The sequence below is a fragment of the Lithobates pipiens genome, unplaced genomic scaffold (genome assembly GCF_037356315.1).
Source record: "Lithobates pipiens isolate NorthernLeopardFrog02 unplaced genomic scaffold, aLitPip1_a1.2 Scaffold_13, whole genome shotgun sequence".
Classification (NCBI taxonomy): Eukaryota; Metazoa; Chordata; class Amphibia; order Anura; family Ranidae; genus Lithobates; species Lithobates pipiens.
Window position 1 is genome coordinate 357,159,363 of NW_027507718.1, and position 19,013 is coordinate 357,178,375.

Below are 19,013 nucleotides of genomic sequence, written 5' to 3' on the forward strand. Positions count from 1 at the left end.
CAGGAGCCGCTGGTGACGTACGTGCCGTTTGCTTCAGTGCGCATGTGCCAATGGCATCTGCACATCCAGATACAGGGGGATATCTCCTAAACCGTGCAGGTTTAGGAGATATCTGGGGTAGCTACAGGTAAGCCTTATTATAGGCTTACCTGTAGCAAAAAGTGGTTTGTAAGGGTTTACAACCACTTGAAAATATTCTTAAAACCTAAATAAATTTAAAACCTAAATGCAGCCAAAATAAAAACAGAAAAATCGGCACAAGGGATATAACTAATGCCGCGTACACACGAGCGGACTTTTCAACATCAAAGGTCTGACGGAACAATTCCGGCAGACTATTCGATCGTGTGTGGGCTGCAGCGGACTTTTGATTTTCAAAAGTCTGACAGACTTTAGAAATGGAACATGTTTCAAATTTTTACGACAGAACTCTGCCGGACCCAGTTCCTACCGAGAAATCCGCTTGTGTGTGTGCTAGTCTGACGGACTAAAACCGACGCTAGGGCAGCTATTGGCTACTGGCTATGAACTTCCTTATTCTAGTCCAGTCATACGTCATCACGCTCAAATCCGTCGGACTTTGGTGTGATTGTGTGTGGCCAAGTCCGTTCATTCGGAATGTCCGTCAGAACTCTGTCAGAACTCTGTCAGAACTCCGTCAGAACTCCGTCAGAACTCCATCGAAAGTCTGTCGGACCTAAGTCTGGTCGTGTGTACGCGGCATTACAGTTAGTAAGATGTGTCCCTTGTGCTGATGCCACTTCTTTTAGTTAAAAATCCCCTATGTCCATGCCCCACAGCCTCAATGCTGTAATCTTTTGGTTAATACAGCTAAGGGGCTGCCAGTCTCTCATCAAGAGATGTCTATGCCTACCAGGGATAAAGCAATAATTCTCCCACTCTACAAGACCCTGGTCTGGCCGCACCAGGAGTATGCTGTCCAGTTCTGGGCACTAGTCCTCTCAAAGGATGTACTGGAAATGGAGCAAGTACAAAGAAGGGCAACAAAGCTAATAAAGGGTATGGAGGATATTAGTTATGAGAAAAGGTTGTGAGCACTGAACGTATTCCCTCTGGAGAAGAGACGCTTGAGAGAGGATATGATTTCAATTTACAAATACCATACTGGTGACCTCACAATAGGGATAAAACTTTGTCGTGGAAGGGAGTATAACAAGACATGTGGCCACTCATTAAAATTAGAAGAAAAGAGGTTTAACCTTAAACTATGTAGAGGGTTCTTTACTGTAAGAGTGGCAAGAATGTGGAATTCCCGTCAACAGGTGGTGGTCTCAGCGGGAGGCATCAATAGTTTCAAAAAACTATTAGATAAGCACCTGAACGACCACTACATACAGGGATATACAAGGTAATACTGACATATAATCACACACATAGGTTGGACTTGATGGACTTGTGTCGTTTTTCAACCTCACCTACTATGTAACTATATAATACCCTTTCCACCCAGGTGCTCCATTCAAAGAAGCCATACTACAGTTTCAGAGGGTCAGGAGTTTCAACAGAAGTTCTGAGGACAAAAACAAATTCAACAGACGTCTAAACAATAGCGGATTCCTGCACCAAAAGAAAGAGGAATTTGTGACTAGCAATCATCCTGAGGACTTCTCCTGTGCACCACATATCAGCTCTACTAGACTGGACATTTCATAGCAGTCGGTGCCAACATCAACAGTAGCTTCTTTAATCTTTAATGAGAAGGAACTGGATCTGTTTTCATTTTAGATGGAGATACATTTTCCATGTTTAACTTGCACCAAAAACCTCCCTACTGGGGCCTCCATCTAACCACCAGGCCCTCATAGCAGCTGCATGTGCTGTTATGGGTATAGTTGAGCCAATGACCAATATATGCATTCATTTTACCCATATCATTTGTAAGTAGTTTTTTCTGTGCATAATGGACAATCTATTACTTCAAATGGACCAGCAGTAGAATAGTGGCCAATTTCTTTGCTCAATAAGCAGAGAAAAACAGCTAACAACACTTTCAAACATTCTCCGATCCCCAATGAATGCCATGCCAAAATCCAAGCAACATTACAAGCCCTTTGTCAACTGTATAAGTTCCAAAATCATTAATTTAATTTATCAGTTTCTAGCCACACTTAGGAAAGATTTGTATGTTTAATTTCATTTTTGTATTACAGATCACAATTCATAAAGTATATTTGCTAGGCGCTTGATTTGCTCTGCCATGCAAGGCAAGTGTGTATAGTACTACAATGCAAATAATTAATTTATGTAACACTGCAAATTAACTTTTCTAGAGGACTGGAAGATTGGAAATGATTATTCCAAGAAGGCCTATGGAGAGTGATCAAAGCAAGTTAAATGTAATTTGACTTTTCCTTTCAAGTACAAGTGCTGTCAGTTACTTGCAGCAGGGAACACATTTTACATGCACTTGCTCAGAAAAGTAAGTGATATAATATAATATAGGCTATGATATTTTGATATTATTATTTTCTGAACCTCTGTCTCAGTGTCAGCTGAACAAATGTCAGCAATCTAACTTGGCAAGTATATGTGTGTGTGTGTGTGTCCACTGTGACCATCATTTCCATCTGAATCTTCCGCTGGAAGCCTTTATAATCTCTTTACTGTTTAATCCAAAACATCTATACTAACCAGCCTCCTGCTGCTTTGGAGAAATAAATGTCTGTACAGTACAAACCGCCGGGATGTGAAAAAGCCTGGCTTTTTAATGAATGATTCATTCTGTTTTAATGGGAGAGACAAATGGGATGCAAAGAACACCACCATTTAATTGTTCGTTGGCCGACAATGTGTTGGGAATGTGGTGAAATAAGAATTAAGTGAAAGTCATAGCTTTTTTTTTTTTTTTTTACAGCTACATATTTAGCTACATGTTCACATGTTCAGAATGTTAACAGGTTTCTTCCTAGAAGGTATTCTTAAGCTGACCTCAATTTGTACTACAACTATAAGAAATGATTTATACTGTTTGCATTTATATACTGTATATAGTTGTTTGATAATAGAAAGCACACCTAAAATTGTAGTGCTTGCAATAGGGAACAGTGCAACAATTCCACATTCCATATAGGAAAAATGTAGCACAAACTTCTTCTTTAATGAGAAAAACACATTTTTCACATTAATATATCAAATTGGCTAGGTATTTTTAAGCTGACCTCCATTTGTAGTAAAAAATATAAGTAACAATTAATTAATATATATATATATATATATATATATATATATATATATATATATATATATATATATATATACACTATATTACAAAAAGTATCACAAAAAGTATTGTGACTGCCTTTACATCAACACGAAATTTAATGGCATCCCAGTCTTAGTCTGTACGGTGCAATATTGAGTTGGCCAACCCTTTACGGATATAACAGCTTCAACACTTAGGGAAGGCTGTTTACAAGGTTTAGGAGTGTGTCTATGGGAATGTTTAACCCTTCTTTCAGAAACGCATTTGTGAGGTCAGGCACTGATGTGGACAAGAAGGCCTGGCTCACAGTCTCACTCTTATTCATCACAAAGGGTTTCTATCATGTTGAGGTTAAGACTCTGTGCAGGCCAGTCAACTTCCTCCACCCCAAGCTTGCTCATCCTTGTCTTTATGGACTTTGCTTTGTGCAATAATGCACAGTCATGTTGGAACAAGAAGGGGCCACCCCAAAACTGTTTCCACAACGTTGGGAGCATGAAATTGTCCAAAATGTCTTGGTATGCTGAAGCCTTAAGAGTTCCCTTCACTGAAACTAAAGGGCCAAACCCAACCCCTACCCCTGAAAAACAACCCCACACCATAATCCCCCCCTACACCATATGATTTGGAAAAGTGCACAAAGAAAGATCCATAAAGACATGGATGAGGGACTTGGGGGTGGAGGAACTTGACTGGCCTGCACCTCAATCTGATAGAACACCTTTGGGATTAATTAGAATGGAGACTGCGAGCCAGGCCTTCTCTTTTTTATTGTTTATATGTACTCATGCATTTGTTAGCATAATGTTTTTCATGTGTATTTACTTGGTTATCCAAACAATGAGCCGTAGTGTGCAAAAATAAGGTAACCCATAGAATGCACAGCCTGAAATAATCCTTTAAAGCCAAACTCAATCCAAAACTTTTTATTTTCCTTTGTATAGAACTAGAGTTGGGAGGGGTTAGAAACTTTTAGATTTTTTCGGCTGACTGTGTCTGTATTGGGGTATCAGAGCAGGAAGGAATTAGATATCTCTCCAATAGTGTCAGAAATAAAAAAAAAAAGGGATGGAAATGTTAATTTCCCACTGTATGCAAAACTAAAAAAAGTTAAGCTTTAACTAATCTTATTACAATAAATCAAAATGTTGTTACTGTGCTTTCTACATTATTGCTGTAAATGCAAAAAGCTTGACTGCTGTAAAATTATATATATATATATATATATATATATATATATATATATATATATATATATATATATATATATAGCACTGTGCTTTAGGCAGTTGTGAAAAATGCTGTAAATTAAGAATGTTTTCAGAAATAGAAGTGTCAATAGTATTTTTTTTATAATTTAAGAAAATGAAAGGAAAATGAATAGAAAGAAATCCAAATTAAATAATTATTTGTTAATTTGGTGTGACCACTCTCTGTCTTAAAACCAGCATTAATTCTTCTAGATAAACGTGCACACAGTTTTTGAAGGAAAAGGCAGGTAGGTTGTTCCAAATATCTTAGAGAACAAACTCAATGATATTGAGATTAGGGCTCAATGGGGGCTACACCATAATTTCCAGGACTCCTTGTCCTTCTTTATGCTGAAGATAGCTCTTAATGACATTGGCTGTATGCTTGGGGTCATTGTCCTGCTGTGGAATACATTTGGGGCCAATCACAAGTCTCCCTGATGGTATGGCATGATGGATAAGTATCTGCCTGTGTTTCTCAGCATTGAGGACACCATCGATCCTTACCAAAGCGCCAACTCCATTTGCAGAAATGCAGCCTCAAACTTGCAGGGGACCTCCACCACGCTTCACTGTTGCCTGCAGACACTCATTACTGCACCACTCTCCAGCCCTTCAGTGAACAAACTGCCTCCTACTACAGTCATATTTTTCACATTTTGACTGAGCAATCTAGAGCACCTGCTCCCCTTTTTCTGCACCCCAGTTTCTAAGTTTACATGCATAGTTGAGTTGCTTAGCCTTGCTTCCACATCAGAGGTATGGCTTTTTGGCCACAATCCTTCCATGAAGATCAATTATGGCCAGACTTCTTTGGAAAGGCTTCCATCAGTCCTGTGTTGATGGCCTTGCTGGACATCTTCTGATGTCCATAGGAAGCAAGCATGTATCTTTCATATGCTGCATTAACCACTTAAGGACCAAGCCTCTTTCAGAGATTTGTTGTTTACAAGTTAAAAACATTTTTTTTTTGCTAGAAAACTACTTAGATCCCCCAAACTTTATATATATTTTTTTCTAACACCCTAGAGAATAAAATGGCGGTCATTGCAATACTTTCTGTCACCCCGTATTTGCACAGCGATCTTACAAGTGCACTTTTTTTGGAAAAAAATACACTTTTTTAATTAAAAAATAGGACAACAGTAAAGTTAGCCCAATTTTTTTTCTGTTGTGAAAGATAATGTTACGGTGAGTAAATTGATACGCAACATGTCACTCTTCAAAATTGCACCTGCTTGTGGAATGGCGACAAACTTTTACTCTTAAAAATCTCCATAGGTGAACTTTAAAAAATTCTACAGGTTTCATTTTTGAGTTAGATTTAATTATTGCTCTAGCTCTACCGATCGCAGTGATACCTCACATGTGTGGTTTGAACACCGTTTTCATATGTGGGCGCTACTCACGTATGCATTTGCTTCTGCATGCGAACTTGACAGCTTTATTATTTTTACATTGTTCTTTTTAAAAAATTAATAAATACACTTTTATTCCTATTACAAGTAATGTAAACTTCCATTGTAGTAGAAAAAAAAGCATGACAGGACCTCTTAAATATGAGATCTGGGGGTCACTAAAATGCAATAAAAAAAATGGCCCTTTAAAAACTATGAGCGGAAGTGACGTTTTGACATCTTAAGATCCCAGCCTGCTTTGAAATCTTTCCCTGGGAGAGACCTTGCTGATACAGTATAACTACCTTGTGTTTTGTTACTGGTGCCGTGGTGGATGACTAGTGATATGAACTGTCTTCTACAACCCCACCTTAGTGGCAGTGTTTAACCACTTTCAGACCGGACCATTTTGCTGGCTTAAGACCAGACAACTTTTTGCGATTCGGCACTGCGTCGTTTTAACTGACAATTGCGCGGTCGTGCGACATGGCTCCCAAACAAAATTTACGTCCTTTTTTCCCCACAAATAGAGCTTTCTTTTGGTGGTATTTGATCACTCTTGCGTTTTTTTTTTGCGCTATAAACAAAAATAAAGCGACAATTTTGAAATAAACGCATTATTTTTTACTTTTTGTTATAATAAATATCCCCCAAAAATATATCAACATTTTTTTTCCCTCAGTTTAGGACGATATGTATTCTTCTACATATTTTTGGTAAAAAAATCACAATAAGCGATTATTGATTGGTTTGCGCAAAAGTTATAGCGTTTACAAAATAGGGGATCGTTTTATGGCATTTTTATTAATATTTTTTTTACTAGTAATGCCGGCGATCAGCGATTTTTATTGTGACTGCGACATTATGGCGGATACATTGGACATTTTTGACACATTTTTGGGACCATTGTCATTTATACAGCAATCAATGTTATACAAATGCATTGATTTCTGTGTAAATGACACTGGCAGTGAAGGGGTTAACCAGGGGGTGGCAGTGTAGGGGTTAAGTGTTCCTAGGGGCGTGTTACTAACTGTGGGGGGCTGGGCTTTGTGTTAGTGAACACTGATCTCTGCTCCAATCACATGGAGCAGAAATCAGCGTCACTTGTTGCTAGGCAGAATGGGGAGATGCTGTTTACAACGGCATCTCCCTGTTCAGCAACCCTGTGAGGCGATCGCGGGTATCCTCGCGACGATCGAGTCCATGGGACCCGCGACGAGACTCACGGGGGTCCCGACTGGCACGCGAGCATGCCGCCGGTGGCGTGCACGTAATGGCAGGGCGGCATTTTAAAATGGACGTTCCTGTACGCCAATATGCCTGCCCGTGCCATTCTGCCGATGTACATCAGCGTGCGCTGGTCGGAAAGTGGTTAAATGTTCTTCACCCACTTTTCAACCTCCTACACAGCTGTTTCTGTTTCACTTAATGACTGCGTTTTAACCTACATGATCATTAGCACCTTCTTGGTATAATTGATTATTCATACACCTGACTCTAATCCTACAAAATCCCTTTCTTTGTGCAAGTGTATGAAGTGTGCAAGTGTAAAAACTGATCATGGTTTGAAGCCAAAAGGTAGTCACACCAAATATTGATTTGATTTTGATGTTTCATCTGTTTGCTCACGCATTTTGTAAACTGATAAAAATAAACAATTGGAATATATATTTTATATTTTAACATTCTTGTTTTTTGGCATTTCTTCACACCTACTTAAAACGTTTACATAGTTATATACACACACACACACATTTTTCCAGACAGAATATGATGGTTCCACTGAACTCTCCATGCACTCAGCTATGCTATTCTTGTTGCAGCAGCACCTGAAGCCTGTGCCCACCCAGCAGCCTGCCCTCTTCTACTGAGGTAAGCTGATCCTGCTTTTCTGCAGCAGCTGTTCTCTATCAGGTACTGTCATGAGGGAGATTTAGGGGTAGGAGAAGAGCTCTGTATTTGGGAAGAAGGAGGATTTGGGGGTAAGGGGGAGTCATTTTTGGTTGTAAAGCGGCCAGTGAGATATGTACTACTGAACCCTGTACTTTGTGTGCAGGGTACTCCTGAACCCTGCAGTCTGTACATAGTGCACTCCTGAACTCTACACTCTGTATGTAGTGCCCTTCTTAACTCTGCACTCTTTATGTAGTGCAGTCCTGAACTCTGCACTCTGTTTACAGTGCACTTCTGAATCCTGTATTCTGTAAGCAGTCCACTCCTGAACCCCGAACTCTGTATGTAGTGCACTCCTGAATCCTACAGTATGTATGTGCTGCACTCCTGAACCCTGCACTCTGTACATAGGACACTCCTCAACTTTACATTCCTGAACTCTGCACTATCTACATTCCTGAACTCTACACTCCTGGACTTTGAACTATTTATGTAATGCACTCCTGAACTCTGCTGTCTGTGCATACCATGCTCTTGAACTCTGCACTCTGTACGTGTTGCACTCCTGATATTTAACAGCCATTTAAGACCCATCCACTGTGCAATTTGCCAACTCCTACCATTTAATGTGGCATGCTCTTCCTGGGGGGAGGGTGGTGTGTTTGAGTTCCTTTACCAATTCTCCTATTCTTACCTATTCTGCGAAAATAGTATTTTTTTTCTTGGGACAAAATTCAGTTATTCAAACAATTCCAATTTGAACCTTGTTTTTAACACAATGCTGGGCTTTTTAGTTAGCTGTTATTTCTGTCATTTCAAATAGTCTCATCTCTACAAAGAAATGTGAGGTTTTCTGTTTCTGTATTGTGTGACATTTTAATCATTTGCTATATGCAATCAGTGGAAGTGAAATAGTGTACACAAATATCTTTAAACTTTGGTTTTCTATCTAGAATAAAATAGGAATACTGTATGGTAGCCACAGTCATATCATTATGCAAACATCTCCTGGTAATTAATGCAGCCCTGTAACCATTAATACATATTTACATTAATTTTGCTTGAAGCAAGTAGTGTAAATACATGCACTTGACCTGGTATCAGCTTTTTGCAATCCCTATATAGAAGACCTGAAGTGTAAGAGAAAGAAGCAGTAAAAAGAAGCAGTTGGTTCATGTGCTGACAGGAAGCAAGCTACTAGGAAGAGTAAGCAACGTGATAAAGAGATGAGCTCATTACTGTTCTGCTTCTTCTATCACTGCCCAATCACAGGCTGAGGTGAGTGCAGAATGAGCTAGGCCCCCGAAGAAGTGGATTCAATGAAGTTGGTAGGACTTGAGGACTTCTAATGAAAAAAAGGTGCTACAGGAGAATTCTCTCTTTTCATTGGCTGTTCATTTTCATTCTAATTGTGAGTGTTGTTTTAAATTTAACCTATTTTAGAATAGCTATTTTAACTCTGGGAATATTGGTCAGATAATGTCATGTTTCTGGTATGGTAGTCAAATAATGTAATGGTCGATGTTTGCTGGACAGATGGTATTATGGATGATAATGTATATGCCAGGCACATAATGCCATAGTTGTGTTTTAATGGCCAGATTATGTTGTAATTGAAGTCTGGTGTACAAATTATGTTGTGATTGAAGTCTGGTGTACAGAATATGTTGTGGCTGGGTTATGATGGCCATATGATCCTGTAGTTCATGTATGCTGAAGAGATTATGTCATGGAAGAAGTATACTGGGCAGATTAAGCTGTGGTTGAGTTTTGTTGAGCAGATACTGTAGTTGAGGTATACCGGAAAGATTATGTTGTGTGAGGCAGCGTACACACGCGGGGACTGTCTGCCGAAACTAAGTTCGTCAAACAGTCCGCTCAAACTTTTGAATGAACGAACACGCCCACACACGGCACTTTTTGAGCGGACAAATACGGCAAACTTTGTTCGTCGTACTAAGTCCGCGCAACTTTTGAAATGAACGGACTCGCCCACACACGAGGCAACAGTCCGCTCATTTCGAGCGCGTGTGCAGGTAGGCGGGGCCCGCGACGGAGACGTCGCGGGCTCCGCCGCCTGGAATGTACTTAAAGGGGAACCCCAACGCCGAAAAAAATCGGCGTGGGGGTCCCCCCAAAGTCCACAACAGACCCTTGTCCGAACACGCTACCCGGCCGGCCAGGAAAGGGGGGCGAGCGAGCGCGCCCCCCCTCCCGAGCCGTACCAGGCCGCGTGCCCTCAACATGGGGGGTGCCTTGGGGAAGGGGGAGCCGCGCGGCCCCCCCACCCCAAAGCACCTTGTCCCCATGTTGATGAGGACAAGGGCCTCTTCCCGGCAACCCTGGCCGTTGGTTGTCGGGGTCTGCGGGCGGGGGGCTTATCGGAATCCGGGAGCCCCCTTTAATAAGGGGGCCCCCGGATACCGGCCCCCCACCCTATGTGAATGAGTATGGGGTACAATGTACCCCTACCCATTCACCTGTAAAATAAAAGTACCCAAAAAAAAACACAACACACGAGATAAAATATTTTATTGCACAGCTCCGGGGGTCTTCCGTCTTCGGGGGTCTTCTCGCCGGACTCCTCCGCTATCTTCTTGTAGCTCTTTTGCTAGCGGAGGAGTCCGGCTTTCTTCCTCCCCGCCGCCGGCCTCTTCTCCCGACTTCGGGGGTCTTGTCCCCCTCTTCGGTTCTTCTGCCGGGCCACCGCGCCTTCTTATAGCTCTTTTACAGGCGGTGGCCCGGTCTTCTGTCGCCGCCGCCTTCCGTTCTTCTGCCGGGCCACCGCGCCTTCTTATAGCTCTTTTAGAGGCGGTGGCCCGGTCTTCTGTCGCCGCTGTCGCCTTCCGGTCGCCTTCCGTTCTTCTTCTTGTTCTTCTTCTTCTTCTCCAGGAGATGTTGACACGTCGCTCTCTCCGGCCGGAATGCCAGAGCCGCGCTGTGCGGCCACTTATATAGTGACAATGGGGCGGTGTCACATGGTATATGTCACATGGGTTGGTCACATGGTGACCCCGCCCCCTTACGATGTCATAGTCCCCATGTGACATCAACCCATGTGACCAACCCATGTGACATATACCATGTGACACCACCCCATTGTCACTATATAAGTGGCCGCACAGCGCGGCTCTGGCATTCCGGCCGGAGAGAGCGACGTGTCAACATCTCCTGGAGAAGAAGAAGAAGAACAAGAAGAAGAACGGAAGGCGACCGGAAGGCGACAGCGGCGACAGAAGACCGGGCCACCACCTCTAAAAGAGCTATAAGAAGGCGCGGTGGCCCGGCAGAAGAACGGAAGGCGGCGGCGACAGAAGACCGGGCCACCGCCTGTAAAAGAGCTATAAGAAGGCGCGGTGGCACGGCAGAAGAACCGAAGAGGGGGACAAGACCCCCGAAGTCGGGAGAAGAGGCCGGTGTTCTGCCTAATACAGTCCGCCCATCAAATGCTGTCCGCTCCGTACTGCACATGCGCAGTACGGAGCAGACGAAGCTTCGGGAAAACTCCGAAGTTGAACGGCGCCTGCGCCGTGAGTGGAGGTGGTAGCCCCACCATCCAAGCGGACATAGGGTAGTGAATTTTAGAGGGCCCCTCGCGGGCGAGCTTCGCTCGCCACGCTTCGGGCTCGGCCTCGCTCCGCTCGGCTCTTTTTTATTCTAACTCTATGTCCACTTGGATAGTGGGGATAGAACCTGGACTCACGGCGCAGGCACCGTTCATCCTCTGCAATTTTCGGAATCTGTGTTCCTGTGTACTGCGCATGCGCAGTACGCAGGGGACAGCATCTGATGGAGGACACTATTTTACAAGACACCGGCGGCGGGGAGGAAGAAAGCCGGACTCCTCCGCTAGCAAAAGAGCTACAAGAAGATAGCGGAGGAGTTCGGCGAGAAGACCCCCGAAGACGGAAGACCCCCGGAGCTGTGCAATAAAATATTTTATCTCGTGTGTTGTGTTTTTTTTTTTGGGTACTTTTATTTTACAGGTGAATGGGTAGGGGTACATTGTACCCCATACTCATTCACATAGGGTGGGGGGCCGGTATCCGGGGGCCCCCTTATTAAAGGGGGCTCCCGGATTCCGATAAGCCCCCCGCCCGCAGACCCCGACAACCAACGGCCAGGGTTGTCGGGAAGAGGCCCTTGTCCTCATCAACATGGGGACAAGGTGCTTTGGGGTGGGGGGGCCGCGCGCCCCCCCCTTCCCCAAGGCACCACCCATGTTGAGGGCACGCGGCCTGGTACGGCTCGGGAGGGGGGCGCGCTCGCTCGCCCCCCTTTCCTGGCCGGCCGGGTAGCGTGCTCGGACAAGGGTCTGTTGTGGACTTTGGGGGGACCCCCACGCCGATTTTTTTCGGCGTTGGGGTTCCCCTTTAAGTACATTCCAGACGCGCTCGAAATGAGCAGACTTTCCTCCGAGCGGGAACAGTTTGCTCATTTCGAAAGTGGCCTACACATGGGCGGACTGTCCGCTCAAACCAAGTTTCAGCGGACAGTTTTTCGGAATTTCCGAAAAACTTTGTTCGTCAAACTGTCCACTGAAACTGTCCGCTGAAGCCCCAGACACGAGCGGACTGTTCGCTCAACTTTGTCCACTGAACAGTGTTTCAGCGGACAAAGTTGAGCGAACAGTCCACCCGTGTGTACGCGGCCTTAGAGGTATGATGGACAGATAATACTGTGGTCAAGCTATAATGGGCAGGTCATGCTGTAGTTGAGGTATATTGTGCAGATCTGCTTTTTGTTTAGGTATTCTGGGCATTCATGTATGATTGTTTGATTATATACTGGTTGAGGAATGCTAGGCAGGTTATACCATGATTGAAGTATGCTGGGTGGATTTTACCTTGGTTGAGGTATGGTCTGCATATTATGCCATACCTTTGGTATATTGGGCAGATTATTATGTGTATTATGTAGCTGGCGTTGAGCAAAAAAGATTTCCTACATTTAGCCTAGAATATCTTGACAGAAGGTAAAAATCTCATATACATTCTGTCCTCCCATATAGTGCACAGTTACACAACGGGCTGTATCTATTAAATTGAATAAGTGTTGAGTAGGTATAGTGATCGGTGCTTCCCTGTCCACGCCTTCAAGCCCACAGTGGCTAAGTGGAGATTCCCAATGGAAGTAGAAATTCTGTTAGTAAAAAAAGAGCACTTTACATTACTGCTAGGTACTAAGTTCATAAGCAACCACAACACTGTCACTACAAATTAACAACAATTATCTGGGCCTTAAATTCCTTACTTTTGGGAAATGTCAAAAGAACTAACAGTCTACCTTTTACAAAAATGTGGGTTTGCTCAATACATTTTCACACTGAAACAGACAAAAAATAATTATAAAATGCATGACTAATATGTGGATAATATGTTAATATATAAATACCTTGCAAATGAACCATTCAGTTAAAACCTTGCTTGGTTACCGTTCAACTCTGAATACATAACAGCAACTAGTAACTAAGTTCATATTCTCACATACTCATTTAAAATATAAACAAATAAAACAAAGACACTTTAACCACTTTCTACCCGCCATATAGCAAAATGACGGTGGCAAAGTGGTTTCAACATCCTGACCGGACGACATGACGTTGCCAGGATATTACGCCGATGTGCTCATCGCAGCGATCGTTATTGCGGTGTGTCAATCAGGTAAAGAATTTCTAGTGGAGACTCTTTACCACGTGATCAGCCATGTCCAATCACGGCTGATCACGATGTAAGCAGGAAGAGCCTTTGATCGGCTTTTCATCATTCACATCTGTCAGACGCGAGTAGAGGAGAGCCGATTGGCTGCTCCTCTGACAGGGGGGTCTGTGCTGATTATCAGCTCAGCCCCCCAAGGATGCCCACACTGGACCACCAGAGAAGTCACCAGGACCAGCAGGGATATCTCCAGCAGGTATGCCACCCTAGACCACCAGGGATGCCAATCAGTGCCCACAATGGATGCCAATCAGTGCCCACAGTGGGCATCACTAATTGGCAGGCATTATTGTTTAGCACTGATTGGCATCCATCATTACCATATGTTACAGTACATCAGTACCACCTATCAGTGCCCATCCAGGCCACTTATCAGTGCCCATCTCTGCTGCCTATCAGTGCCCATCCGTGCTGCCTATCAGTGCCAATCAGTGCCACCTACATGTACCCATCAGTGCTGTATATCAGTGCCACCTATCAGTGCCCATCAATGCCACCTCATCAGTGCCACCTCATTGGTGCTGCCTTATCAGTGCCCATCAGTGCTGCCTTATCAGTGCCCATCAGTGCAGCCCCATCAGTGCCCATCAGTGAAGGGGAAAACTTACTTATTTACAAAGTTTTGTAACCGAAACAATTTTTTATTTATTTTTGGTCTTCTTTTATTTGTTTAACAGATAATAAAAATCCCAGAGGTGATCAAATGCCACCACAAAAAAGCTCTATTTGTGGGAACAAAATGATAAAAATGTAGTTTGGGTACAGTGTAGCATGACCACGCAATTGTCTTTCAAAGTGTGACAGCGCTGAAAGCTGAAAATTGGTCTGGGCAGGAAGGTGTATAAGTGCCCAGTATTGAAGTGGTTAATTAGCTCTAGAACAGATTTCTCAAGGCATTCACATTAACCTAAGCAAGATCAATGAAATATTTGGAAATTTGTCCCACAGTAGTTAACAACACATTTTCCACTAGGGGTGCTGTTTCAGTATAATGCTTTATTTCATTGGAGCTCCCTTTAACAATATAAACATAAGAGTTTGGAAACTACATAACCTGCTATAAGTAAAATACGGATTTTAAACAAACAATATCCTATCTATAACCAAATATGAGTACATTTCCCTTTAAAGTGACATACATAAAAGCAAGCAATGTGCAAATTTAATTTACAATATATTTATTTTTAACGGAACAGGAGATAGCCAGTCTGCATAAATATTTGGTAATGGTAATATACAAAATATCACTTAACATTCCAAGATTTTATCTAGGCTACATCTTCCCTATTACATTTTTTTTAAAAGGTAAATTCTATCTTTCCTTTACAAAGTGAGACGTTGAGAACATATCCACATGTTAAAACCAACATAATGTATAAGGTGACTGCAAACAACTTCAGCTTTATGTAAACTCTCTACTAAAATAGGTATAGATAGCAAATATTAATGGAGGCAATATAAGTAAAGTATGCTTGACTCTACTGAGCAGAAAATGTTTAATTCTATTAAGACCCATTTCATCCAGTGCTATCTTCTCTCTATCATTTATCCATAATGAACTAATAAACAATGGACGGATTATTAAAACAGCCTTGTCCTTAATTACAGTGCTGACGATAAGAGCAAAAGAACAAATGCTTTAAGTGGGTAGCTAGTAAATTGAGAAGCTTGAACTGGAATGGAATGATCAAGTTGAAGGTAATGAAAAGGAACAATAAAACATGCATATAAACTACCTCTGCTTTGCTAAAAAGTTGATTTGCATGCTAGCTTATATAAACATGTATAAACTGGCTGAGCCATGAATATCTATAGCTAATAAAAAGCTACCTGGGTAATGTCAACATAACCACATTACCATGTCTGGAGCTGTACTGTCATTATGTTTAAATGTATGTGTATTAATAATCACATACATGGACCCTTTTTTCGCATTAACTTCTGCCTTTGATACTACACAGCCGCCTGCCAAGGCTGGTCATCATGAGTAGCAATGCAAAGTGACATTTGGTATAAATGATGTTACTACACTGTGTTTACAAAAAACAAAATGCCATACCCCTTTTTGGTTGTCACCACAATCTTATCTTATATAGCCCACCAGGCTGAAGTGTTAGGCTCACCATTTCACAACATGCAATCTGCTTGTACAATCTATTTAGATCTACTAACAAAGTATGTATTGCAAAGATCTCCTTAGTTGGATACAAATTGACTTGATAGGTCAGGTAGGTCCTCCTCAGATTACCTAGTTTTTTTTTTTTTTTTAATCTAAATTTGATTGCATGAAATGTATAGTCAGTGTTTGATGTGTATGGTGAGCCTGATGAGGAGTACAGAGTCACCATTCTATCTGAACTTAGTTCAGTAACCTAAACTGTAAAGATCAACGATGTGTTAGGCAGGTGATCCTGATTCTTGAAAATTAATAGCAAAGCATGGTGTACAAGAATGCTTACCTAAGAGTCCTTCAGAGTGAACAGGTTGGAAGGTTTCAGTAAGTCATTATATAAGAGATAGTAAGCAGAGTGTGGAGCTCTCAGCTTGTATGGAAACTAAGAAGCACTATATATATTAAATAGATAGATAGATAGATAGATAGATAGATAGATAGATAGATAGATAGATAGATAGATAGATAGATAGATAAGATTGATCTATCTATCTACAGTGGTGTGAAAAAGTGTTTGCCCCTTCCTCATTTCCTGTTCCTTTGCATGTTTGTCACACTTAAGTGTTTCGGAACATCAAACCAATTTAAACAATAGTCAAGGACAACACAAGTAAACATAAAATGCAATTTGCAAATGAAGGTGTTTATTATTAAAGGTGAAAAAAAATCCAAACCATCATGGCCCTGTGTGAAAAAGTGATTGCCCCCCTTGTTAAAACATACTATAACTGTGGTTGTCCACACCTGAGTTCAATTTCTCTAGCCACACCCAGGCCTGATTATTGCCACACCTGTTCACAATCAAGGCATCACTTAAATAGGAGCTGCTTGACACAGTAAGGTCCACCAGAAGATCCTTAAAAGCTACACATCATGCCGAGACCCAAAGAAATTCAGGAACAATTGAGAAAGAAAGTAATTGAGATCTATCAGTCTGGAAAGGGTTATAAAGCCATTTCCAAAGCTTTGGGAATCCAGCGAACCACAGTGAGAGCCATTATCCACAAATGGCGAAGACATGGAACAGTGGTGAACCTTCCCAGGAGTGGCCGGCCGCCCAAAATTACCCCAAGAGCGCAGCGACAACTCATCCAAGAGGTCACAAAAGACCCCACAACAACGTCCAAGGAACTGCAGGCCTCACTTGCCTCAGTTAAGGTCAGCGTTCATGCCTCCACCATCAGGAAAAGACTGGGCAAAAATGGCCTGCATGGCAGAGTTCCAAGGAGAAAACCACTGCTGAGCAAAAAGAACATCAAAGCTCGTCTCAATTTCTCCACAACACATCTTGATGATCCCCAAGACTTTTGGGACAACATTCTGTGGACCGATGAGACAAAAGTGGAACTCTTTGGAAGGTGTGTGTCCAAGTATATCTGGCGTAGAAGGAACACTGCATTTCATAAAAAGAACATTATACCAACAGTAAAATATGGTGGTGGTAGTGTGATGATCTGGGGCTGTTTTGCTGTATCAGGACCTGGAAGACTTGCCGTGATAAAAGGAACTATGAATTCTGCTGTCTACCAAGACAGGTGTCTACCAAGAAGGAGAATGTCCGACCATCTGTTCGTGTACTCAAGCTGAAACGAACTTGGGTTCTGCAGCAGGACAATGATCCTAAACACACCAGCAAGTCCACCACCAAATGGCTGAAGAAAAACAAAATGAAGACTTTGGAGTGGCCTAGCCAAAGTCCTGACCTGAATCCTATTGAGATGTTGTGGTATGACCTTAAAAAGGCCGTTCATGCTCGAAAACCCTCTAATGTAACTGAATTAGGACAATTCTGCAAAGATGAGTGGGCCAAAATTCCTCCAGGACGCTGTAAAAGCCTCATTGCACGTTATCGCAAACGCTTGGTTGCAGTTGTTGCTGCTAAGGGTGGCCCAACCAGTTATTAGGTTTAGGGGGCAATCACTTTTTCACACAAGGCCATGATGGTTTGGATTTTTTTTCACCTTTAATAATAAACACCTTCATTTACAAATTGCATTTTGTGTTTACTTGTGTTGTCCTTGACTATTGTTTAAATTGGTTTGATGTTCCGAAACACTTAAGTGTGACAAACATGCAAAGGAACAGGAAATGAGGAAGGGGCAAACACTTTTTCACACCACTGTATCTATCTATCTATAGATAGATAGATAGATAGATCCAGTATATAAATAAATAAATAATATATATATATATATATATATATATTAATAATAATAATATATATATATATATATATATATATATATATATATATATATATATATATATATATATATATATATATATATGCATACATACATTTTTTCTTCTTTTTTTTTTTCTTTCATTGGTTGAACTAGATGGACTTGTGTCTTTTTTTTTTTCAGCCAGACTATGGTAACTATGACAATTCCTAGGATAATTGCTAGGATATCCATGCTAAAACAAGCAAAGTCCGGCTGTCATATGAAGGCTAGAGCAAATCACCAAGACACCTAGAAATATGCTTACATTTGCAGATGTTAGAATTCAGCAGCAGAACACATAGCTGGCTGTACTATAGATCTTCCTGCTGCTGTGTGTATGCTTAGCAAGACAAGCAGCTAACTGACACACATTTACTGTCTTTTCCATTTAACTCGATGCTTTAACATACTACATGCCAGAGTTGCAAACCCCACAAATGCAAGATCACAATAAAAAAAAAAAAAAAAAAAAACAACTGTACTGTACCTTCCTATGGATTCTGCATCTTCTTCCTGCACATGGAAATGGATAAAGAATGTAGAGACAGAAAATGGGAATGGGGCATAGCTCCAGTTTTTTTTTTCTTTGCTTGAGACTGTAAAGATTGTAGAAGATTCAGCGACGCCCCCTTAGCTGTCAGCTCCACCTTACTCTCACATCACATGCTAATAATGTGCAAAGCTTCACATCTTGCAATGCTGGCTACAAAAACCCCATCACCTTCACATTACCCATCTGGGGGTGTGTTGCTTAGTAATCCTGGGAGAAATGCAATTAGATAGAAAACCACAGGAGGAAAAAAAAAAAAAAATATCTGCTTGAGCTGACAACAGCTTTGAAGTGTGTGGAAGTTTGGATTGCCAAGCTGGATATAGGTCCCTGTAATATGTTTGCAGGTCACTGCCACCTGGTGGACACATGCAATTATTGTTTTCACATCAGATGACAGCGATTTAAAAAGTCAGGAGCTGCTCTCAGCGATCCTGTAACAAGCGATTTCCATTCTGTTCTGGGCTCTATGCATTTAATCTGAGTTTACGTCACTTGCTATGCATTGAGGTGACTTAAATAGTGATCTGAGTTCACATGTAAAAAGCAAAATGTTCTGAACAGTATGCTGTCCATAGGTGT

General features: G+C 41.9%; 1 protein-coding gene across 1 annotated transcript in view; it reads right to left on the minus strand.

Annotated features, from left to right (window-relative positions):
• Positions 1–18,684, minus strand: part of NPY1R (neuropeptide Y receptor Y1) — a 95,734-nt gene extending 77,050 nt beyond the window's left edge. Inside the window, exon 1 of the mRNA XM_077477147.1 lies at positions 18,369–18,684. The gene's annotated coding sequence lies outside the window, so the exon portion shown is untranslated. The remainder of the gene's footprint in view (positions 1–18,368) is intronic.
• Between the last annotated feature and the right edge of the window lie 329 nt (positions 18,685–19,013).